Source organism: Durio zibethinus, chromosome 20, assembly GCF_047325235.1.
Source record: "Durio zibethinus cultivar Kanyao isolate XHJ-2024 chromosome 20, ASM4732523v1, whole genome shotgun sequence".
NCBI classification, from domain to species: Eukaryota; Viridiplantae; Streptophyta; class Magnoliopsida; order Malvales; family Malvaceae; genus Durio; species Durio zibethinus.
In genome coordinates, this window is record NC_143181.1 from 7,452,771 (window position 1) to 7,463,313 (window position 10,543).

Here is a 10,543-nt window from a genome sequence, read left to right on the forward strand (position 1 = left end):
GAGAAGAATTTGGACCTTTGATCAGTTTAGCCTAATGTTGAATTGGGTGGAAAATTAATGGTTCGTAAAAGTTATTTGGTGTTGTCCTAGCACTCTAAACAGTACCTTTGAATAATAAATTAGGGTTAGGATTGAAATTTGGTAGGTTTCTTATGTTGATTAGGTTTTGGTAGATGATGAGTTTAGGGCTTAAAGGTAAGGGTTTAGGGTTGATTTTAAAATGTGAAACTGAATTGGAAACAAAAGAAAACAAATAAGAGATCTGTGCTTAAATACACTGGGTTAGTGGTTAGTGTTGCTTCATATAATCCCAAAGAGTCTTATGGTTGCTGACATTCTTCTAAACTTGTGTTATCTATTAATTTAAAGAAATTGAATAATTTTTCATAGTGTTCTCACAATCCTATTTGCCCAAGAACCAAAAATCCAATAAACTATGAGAATCAGCTTAATAACTATTCAATTATAAATAAAAACCTTGTAACATGAGAAAGACCTAAACTATGATCCCTAGAGGCTCAGAATTCCCAGAAAATGAAGAAAAGACCAGAATACCTGACGTTTATCACTGAAAAAAAACATAGGAAAAAAAGCTTCTAGCTTTTAAATTAAAGAAACATAAAAATTGTGATCTAATACTGTCTTCTAACCTACATAAGGTCCTAAGTCCATCCTATATGAGAAAGACCATAAGTCGAAAAATTTAATCTTACTCTTCTTGACATTTTTATTGAGTGCATTATTGTCCCTTGGAGAAAACTGAGCATTAAGTTTTGAAATGTGGAAATAGTATATTTCCTAAGCTAATTCTTTCACCCTCTGCTTTAGAGTAAAAGGTCGGGCTCTTTGTTATAGATGGCAGGTATGATGACATTATAGTGGCTGTGCTTTCAATCCAATAAGGGAATTTTGTCTGGAATGATAGTCAACTATAGAAACTTGTTTTAAGTGCACCTTGAACAATAGACTAGTGGCAGTGGCTTTTTTCTTCTGTCTTTATATTAGTTTCCAACATCATGCCCTACACGATTGATGACTATTCAAAGTTCTCATGCATTATAACTTAGGCAAATTTCCTTTCAGATTGTGGAACCTTTTGTGTCCCATTAGGTGCATCCTAGGATCTGCTATAATGTGAAAATATAATATTAAAACTTTAAGCTTTGATGCCAAATTAATGAGGGGTTGGTTATAGTGGTGCAGGTGTTTCACCAAATTGATGAGAAATTGGCTTGATGTAGGAGTAGGATGGTATGTTGATTAGAGTTTTGGGGTTGATTTTTCAGTTTTAATTAAGATCAGAAGATGGGAAATTATGAGAAGAATTAGGGCTGCTAAAGGGGTTAAGTATGAGGGTCAGTGCTGTCTTAGAGGCCAGAATTGTGAATAATACCCGTAGAAAACAAGTTAAGGTTCAGTAGATGATGTGCTTGCATTGAACAGTAAGATTGTGAATGATGTTTCATACTGATCTTGTGCCTGTAGATGTTTGCTTTCAGCTTTTAAGGACCATTAATCCCTCAATTTGTTTTCTCACCATATTTCATGGTTGTTTTCGTCAAAGTCAATACACATGGTTATTATACAGATTGTGGTTTCCCGATAATAATTTGTGCAAAACTTGTATGTTTGTCTATTTTCTGAGCTTCATTATCACTTTTGATTTTGGTGTGATTACTCTGAACTGTGTATTTTGATCCCAAGTTTATAATTTTTGGCTGTCTTAATCTTTTTTGCTTGTATTTTCATGGTTAGGCAAAAATCTGTCAGCATTTTGTTGTCAAAATGTGGGTAATGGCTAATGCTAAAAGCTGATGATATATTTTTGCTGTTACATTGCCTTCATACTTGGATACTAAAATGATGAAAAATGTGAATCTGGAAAAAAAAATTGCATAATATGTGTTATTCCTGTTTGACGTAAGGATACATCAGATTGCTACTCATGTCTTGTTATGCTCTATGGGAATTTCGAATGGAGAAGATATACATAGGAGGAGGGGCAACATTGAAGGTTCTTTAGTTCCTTCACTTTAGGGCAGGACTCTCTCTCACTCTTTCTCTGTCTTAAATGTTGTTGTTTGATTTGTAGCTTCTGCATTCTCTAAATGACCTCTCTAGTTGAAATTATTTGCATGAAGGTTGTAAAAGAAGTAGATTTTCAATCCTCTCTTTGTGGTTGTGTCTTTTGGTTTATTTGGGTTCCTAAATTATCCTGTATCTGGTACCTAGGACTTGACAGATGTATCCTGCATGGAATGGATTTCTTGTTGATACTATGATGGCAAACATTGCTGATGATTGTGATGTGCTGTTCCTTCAAATATATATTTTTATTTGCTGGAGTCAGAAGGTATATCAGCAGTCAGTAGCCTTCAAATCCTTGTCTTGAGTGTCTGTAATTCCTGCCTTAGTATATTTAGAGGTGATACATAATAGCTTTTTTGTAGTAGGGATAGAGGTAAGAAGAGTTTGATGGATTCTGCCTGGAATACCCAGTTGTTATTGCGTGAGCAGTGGAAGGCAGCTGTCTTACCTTATGGATTATCATCATATACACTGGTGGTGGATTATGTAGCCATTTAACTAAATATGTTAACTTAATAATCTCGTATTGACTTCCTTATATCATAGACATATAAATCAGCTTTTGCAGTTATTAAATTCCATTGCTGGTGTATAGGGTAGTTATACTTATCTTATTGTCCGCTTTTCCTCTTTAATCCTTTGGCAATCTCCTCGGAAACCATTTTTATTTCAGGGTAAACCTACCAAAGAAGGATATATTTATAATTATGTGCTTTATAATCCTTATGGAAGATCCATAACCAAGAGGTGCTGATATAATAATTTAATGCGTCATCTCTTGGATAAGAGAAACATGAGAAAAGTTAGCAGTTGTGATTGAAGTTTTTCTCATTCTGGAAAGTGAATGTTTAAGATTGATCTGACGGTCCATTGCCAGAACAATGGTTTATTAGCTAAAAGAAATTAGAATCCACCATCCATGGGTTTCATGATTAGATCTCTTTTAACTGTTGAAAAATGTTTAACATTATATTGGGCGTGATAAGCGTATTCCTTCCATAATATTCCATATGCTGTTAACTGTCTTAAAATAAAGTTGGAAACTGCAAAGGACCTGCTACCTAGGATGCATTTGTTCTCTCCTCATATCTTGAAGGAGACCCGCATATGCTTGATCTCACTCAGGTTTAGAAAGGAAACCGAAGTTTTGATGGAGTGAGGGGCCAAAATGTGCAGGCTTGTTGATGATTTGGTTGGGGGAAATGTGCAGGTGAAATGATTGCTAATTTAGTTTACTTTTCTTGATGATTCTTGCCTTTTTGTGCTGATACTGCTTTTTCATTTTGGCCAATTGTTGCCAAGAAATATGTGCGATCATTTCAAAAGACTAGCAGGTAAGATTCTGTTCTTTTAGCTTTTATTACATATTTATAAATGACCTGTAATACCTTATTCTTAAAACCAGAATTACACTCCAGATTTCATTATCTTTTATTGTTGCATAACCTCATTTGTGATTAACTTCTATTCTTATTAAATATGCGGCTACTATCTTATTTTGGACAGGGTAACCTCTGTTATTCCATTGGTAGAGAGCCATTGGAGTTTCGCCTATGGACTTTAGTTTGAATTCAAATATGCATTGAACATGATGTAGGAAACAACTGATTTTAAGGAAAAGCATATGACTTAGAATCCTACAGATACAGTCTGATTAATGGTTTGACACAGCTGTACCGTTATTGTCTTATATATCTTTTTTATATTTATTCTCCTCTCTCCCTACCAGCAATTGATCAAAATGGGGTACTATTTGACAAAGCGACATGTACTTCTCTATGACAAACTACTAAATTCTATTTGATGATGCATGCTTTTCTTTTGGGATCTGGAGTGTTGCTCATATAGGAATTACCGGTAAAAAAAATGATATACTAGACCACCAAAGATTTACTTCCTTTTTCATGCCCCACTAGAAGATTTATGTTGAGAATATCATATATAATACTCCCTTAAGTCCAGAAAACCTCATGTTAATTTAACTTATTAGGTTCTTACTTATTTGTAATATTATATATATGTATATATATATATATATATTGTATAAAGGAGGCCGCAGCTTAAGGATAAAGTAAGGATTGTAATTGCTGGGATTTGAATCTCGGACTTGATAAATGTCTTCCTTTAAGAATGATTATATGAATCAATTGTATTTTATAATATAATTGCTCTCTTGGGTGAAATTAATGCTGGAACTGTGGAACTGTGGAAGTTTATTACCGTGGCGTCGGCAGTTGATGTGAATGGAGAAGGTTGTTTGAAATCTGTTGTTTTCTTCTGCTTGTTTTGAATTGTCATCCCAGACATAAAACGGGTCTGACCCACCGTCTGTTTTGCTATAAACTACAAGCTGTAGTTATATGGTCTTTTCAAGCTTAAAGATTGACAGTGGCTTAGATTTTTCATGTACAATGTGATATAGTTTGATGAGGACCTTTATTTGCTTTAAGCAGCTAAAAAGGGTATCATTACTGGATGAATTTCGCCCCATATCTTCTTTGGGTGCTTTTTATGCTGTATATATTATTTGCATATTTACTGGCAATAATGCATTAACAGGGTGATACTTCCATAACTTCCCCCTTTCCCTCTTATCTGTCCTATCCAGCTGTCTGAACTTTGTGCTTATTGCGGAAATCAGGATTGGACACTGAGGAAGTTTAAACCTTCAATCAAAACTTTCACCTTCAGAGCTAGTTTTTTTTGTTGAAACTATGATAGTGCTTAATGCATACTTTTTTTTATTGAAAGTATGAGGCTCTTTTGTTGCTATCAAGTAGTCTCAGGTGATCTGTGAAATAGAATATTTAATGAATAATTCATGAACAGATTTAGTTTTTGTTTGTTTATTAAATTTATTAAATAATCATAAATAATGTTTCAAGATTTTTTAATTAATTGAAAAGATCACAAATATAAAAATATTTGTTAATGTTTAATTTATTTGTGTAAACAAAATAAAATGTTCGTCGAACAGTTTATGAATAAGTTCGATTTATGTTTATTTATTAAATTTAATAAATTATAAATAATATTTCATAATTTATTAATTAAATAAATAAATTAGGAATATAGTAAAAATTATTTATATTTAATTCGTATATACAATTGGATTTTCAATTTTATTATTTGGAAGGAAAATGAGTGATTTTATTAAATTCTTTTGAGTTTTAATAATTGTAAATTTCCCATGTAGCTGAAATTAGAAATTAATGGCTTTGTTTTCTTTCATGACTGGAAAACATTTTTTTCATTTCTACCATTGCTTCAACAAAAATGAAAATTCCTGGTCCATTGCACTGCAACAGTAGGGTTCATGTTGCTGATGGCAGATAGTGGGGGCAATGCAAACTCCTTTAGTTTGTCAGATTGTGCTATCAGATTCATTAGATTAAAACCCCATAAAATTACAGAGAATAGACACATTGAAAACCCCATTAAAAATCAACATCTAGCCAGGCAAGGGTGGTTTCATGTCATGGTTCACCCCTTATTTTGAAGCCCCATATCATTCATATCAACCAAAGTGCAAAAAGAAAAAAAAAAAGTAGAAAGATAAGCTTGCTTGCAATGTTGCTGCTAAACAACACTTTTTTTTTCCTTTGTGTGTTCTCTCCTGCTACTAATCATTCTTAGTATCTTTTGAATCACTGTTTTGCACTTTAGCCTTAACAAAAATTAATGATGAGACTAATAATGTAGCATGACAATAAATCGCAATCACAAGTATCTATGAATAATTGTCTGACTTTCTTTTTTTTTGTTAAGAATAAATTTATAATTATATATGATTCAAGGAGATAGGTTAAATTTATAATTACAGTTAAACCATAAGTTCAATATCTTTTTATTTTAATTTTTTATGGTTTAACCATTAAAAAATAAATAGTAAATCTAATTTATCATTCTAAATAGAGTTGTAAATTTATATTTTTATGTAACGTCAATATTAGAGCAAAAATTAAAAGGTTTAGATTGGAATGTTGATGAATATTAGGCTCCGTTTATTTCGTAAAAAATTACTTTTGAAAAATAATTTTTATATTTTTACATATTTATTTGAGTAAAAATTAGTTGATCATCGAAAAATGATTTTTTAATAAATAAAAAATAAGATCATTTTTTATAAATTGTCTTATGAATTTGAAAAGAAAAAAATATTTTTTGAAAAAAATTATTTATGAGTAGAATTATTTATTAATACTTTTGATCATAATTTTATTTTTAAATAATATTATATTAATAAATTATATATTATTAATATAATATATTAATAATATATATTATAATATACTAATAAATAATAATAATAATATAATAAATATTATTAATTTAATTAATAAGTATTATAATATACTATTAATATAATATACTATTAAATATTATTAATAAATAATATTATAATATAAATAATAAATAATTTTATTTTAAGTATTTTTATATTAATGAAGAATATTTTAATATTAAATATTATTATTAAAATATAATTTTTAATATTTTGATAGTTATATTACTATTATTTAAAAAAAAATAGATTTTCTAAAAACCAACTAAACAATAAAAAATATTTTTTTATTAGCTCATTAAAATAATAAAAAATGTACTTTAATTAAAAAAATATAAATATTTTTGAAAAATTATTTTTTACGAAATAAACGAAACTTTATTCTAGGAATTGTAGGCCGTTTGGAAGTGAAGTCACAGAGTGCTACCAAACAGAAAAGTGTGATACTGATAGCCCCACAAAGGCTTATCCTGTTATTCAATTTTGCGTCTCACATCAATAGACGTGGACACGAGTAAAGGAAAAGGGGAAAAGTAGAGAAGGGGACGTGAGTGAGAGGAACGTGTTTTGCTGTTCCCATTCTAACTTAATTGTTTCTAGCAAGCAGCACATGGGGGCCTCCTCCCCCTCCCTTTTCTTTGCTCAATATGGGCTTTTTGAGTGCTTTCATTGCCCCTTATGTGGTCCTTCTATACCCACTTTTTTTTTATCCTAAATTTGTACTTTGGTGGGTCATCACCTTGTTTGTGTTAATAATAAAAAAAATCTCTTATCATTACCACAAGTGTTTATCCAATTGGTAAATAATTTTTTTATTAATTTGTAACAAATATTTTGAGAATAAAATTTTAAATGCATTAAATTTATATAAAAATGAATTTTTAACCTCATTTGAAAAAAATTAACTGAACAAAGTTTAAGATATCCTTAACCTTAATATATAATAAAATCTTATCATTGTTCATCATTTAATTACCACTAATTTGTTTTGGGGATCATTGTTACACATGCTTCCATGTTCTAATTATACTCTAATTAGTGAATCTAAATGGCTTATCCTTCGGCAGTTGCAAGCATAAGCATTAATTTAAGTCCTTGGCACATGGTTTTGTGACTTTGATGATTACTTCCAATTTACTCTTACAATCATTTTTACACTTGAAAATCTATTTTTTTAACGGCAAGTGAAGTTTTATAATATGAAGAATATTAGAGAAAACAATGAAGAATAACTGAATATAATCATTGTAAATCTTAATTAAGTATCAAATAATCTCTTTGCTTTATCTTTTATTATCTTTTAAATTTATAAATTACAAAGCAGCAGAATCAATAGGATAAGTGCAGATATCATAATTGAATTGAAAAAGTTTGCAAGTCATTGTAGCATTATTTTAGCCCATTCCGGCGAGTCATGTTCAAGTGATTGCCTTTTTTTTTTCTTTCCTTTTTAGAATACAAGATAAAATTTTCTTTGTAGAGTTGCTTTGTTGCATCAGCCAAGTTAAACAAGTCGGGTTCGGGAAAAAAAAAAAAAAAACAAGTGAAGCATATAATTTTAAACACTTAAAAAATTATTCAACCAAATGAAATTCTTTATTCAAAAATAAAAATAAAAAAGAGAATATATGCGTGATGAAAATTGGCAACTTGTAATTTTAAGAATGAAAAAAAAAAAAAGAATAAACGTTGGTGGTTGCTTTTGCTGAGGCGGTGCCAGATAAATGTAGAGGTTAATCCACATGGTGGACAGCAGATATGGAAGCGTACATACATTCACATCATATCACATGCCCATTGCCCACCCCATGTGAAGGTAAACCTCTTGTCTATATTGTAACTTTTCCTTATGGCCCAGTAAATAAAAAAAAGTCAGCCACTATTTACCTATTTACTCTCACCGAATACTTGTTTACACCTTTTATTTTAGAGACGGCGACGGAGGCCGACCGTCGGATTTTGGATTTAACTGAAGTGAAACGACACGTTTTAAAGGAAAAGATTCATGCGTCGACCTGAATTCGTGCGCTTTACTCATTCCTCATACCAACTACGGAATCGTTTGACCCATCTATCGATCCATTTGATTGGATCTTTTGACTTGTTCTGATCAATTTTCTTACTAGCGTTGATCGGGTAATTGATTGGTTCAATTTGATCATTTTTATTTTTATTTAGTGTATTTAATTATTTATTTGTATATTTAAAATTCAAATTTAGAAGAAATAAATATTTATTTTACATTAGTAATAATAAAGATAAATTTTCTTTCAAGAAAAGTGATTAAATTGTAAATTTAATTTATTTGTATTTTATAATATAAATTGAAGGAATTTAAAAAAAATAAATGAAAATCTTTAAGAGGATATGATATTAAAAAAAATTGAATAGTAATTCATTAAGAATTCTTAAATTAGAGTATTTTTCTAAAATGTTACAAAAATATTGAAATATTTTCAAAAAATTCAATATAAAAAATTTACATTTATTTTTTAATTTAAAAAAATAAAAAGAGAAACGGGGATTTTCAAAAGGAATAAAATGATTCACATAAATGCATGAACATCTTAATCTTATCATTTGCATTTTATGCATTTAATTTAATTTAAAAATGAACACAAACATCCGAGAAAGAGATTCTAAAAAAATTCTAACATTGATTCTTAAAAAATCTTTAAGCAAGAGAAAATTTTTTTAATATTGTCAATATATTGAAATATTTTAAAAAATTTTCAACAACAATATTCATTTATTTTTTCAATAAAAAATGATAATAATAATTTTTATTAAAAACAAAAGTTTTGCAAAAAAAAATGAAATAGAATAAAAAAATTATGACAATAAGAGGAGATAAGAGACTTATTTTAAATATCAAAATCAAGATTATTTTTAATCAAAATTAAATGATAATATATTATTAATTGATATCATTTTTAAATTTAATAGATTGAGAATGTTAATTTTTTTTACGCATAATTATATTATCAAATTCAAATTATTTTCATAAATAAAAATTATTTTTTTATAAATTTTAATTAATTTTAAAATTTTGTTAAAAAATAAATTTTTTAAAGTGATTAATTATATTTAATAAAAAAAATTAATGACGAGTTTTATATTTTTAAAATTGATCTACCGATCGAGTTTGAACAAATCAATATGAAAACGGCTGTAAATAATGTAAGTGGGGAGGTGGGAGAGCATCTATCCAATTCCAAGCCAGCCAGACAAGTCCAAGCCATACTTCCGCCAGCTAAGCAATTTGATTAAAAAAAAAAACAATTAACGCCTTGTTTTAAAAAAGAAAAAATTCTATGAATTGTGGCACAAGTAAAATACGTGTACTAAAAATTAAAAATAAAAAAATACTTAGAGAATAAACAGTAACGATACTTCGAGAATATATCTTTTATTAATATAATTCCCGAATACCCCACTAATGCACGCAAGTTAATTTCCTTATCTCGTGCATTATGAATTTATGAATTAAAATATTAAAGTTATACGTCAATTAGTTTTAAAAAAAAAGTATGTCAATTGGTAGCCACATATTTATTTTATTTGAAAAAATTTCAGATTCGCTTTTACATAGAAAAAAATGCATTAATTTTAAAAGATACATATAAAAAATGTTAATAAAATTTCAAATGACAATATAATTATTTTAGATAAATTTTTTTATAAAAAAAATTATAATTTGAAGATAAAAAAATATTACAAGTGATAAGATTTAAATTTTTGTTGAATATCACATTTTAATAATAATTACATAAATTTATTATATTAAATTTTAAATTTTTTAATAATATTTTAACTAATCTTAATCAATTATATTTATAAGCATTGGTCGGTTTGATCTAAATTATATTAGTGGTGTTGGAAACGAGGAAGAAAGCCCTCAAAATATTTTAAGTTAATAATGAAAGAGTAAGGAGATGTATTTATTTAAAATTTGTCAAACAAAAACAAGATTTATAAGAAAGAAGAAAATTTTTTTTTCTGCTTTTCTTCAAAGTGTTGTACGTAAAAAATTGCCTAAGTTTCTAAAGATACCCGAATTTAGCATTGCGAAAGGTATAATTCCCGTACAAGCAAAAAATTTTTTTTTATGGTTAAGAAAACTCCACATTTCATTTATTTTTCTGAAACTTGAAGTGAGATTAGGGTTTA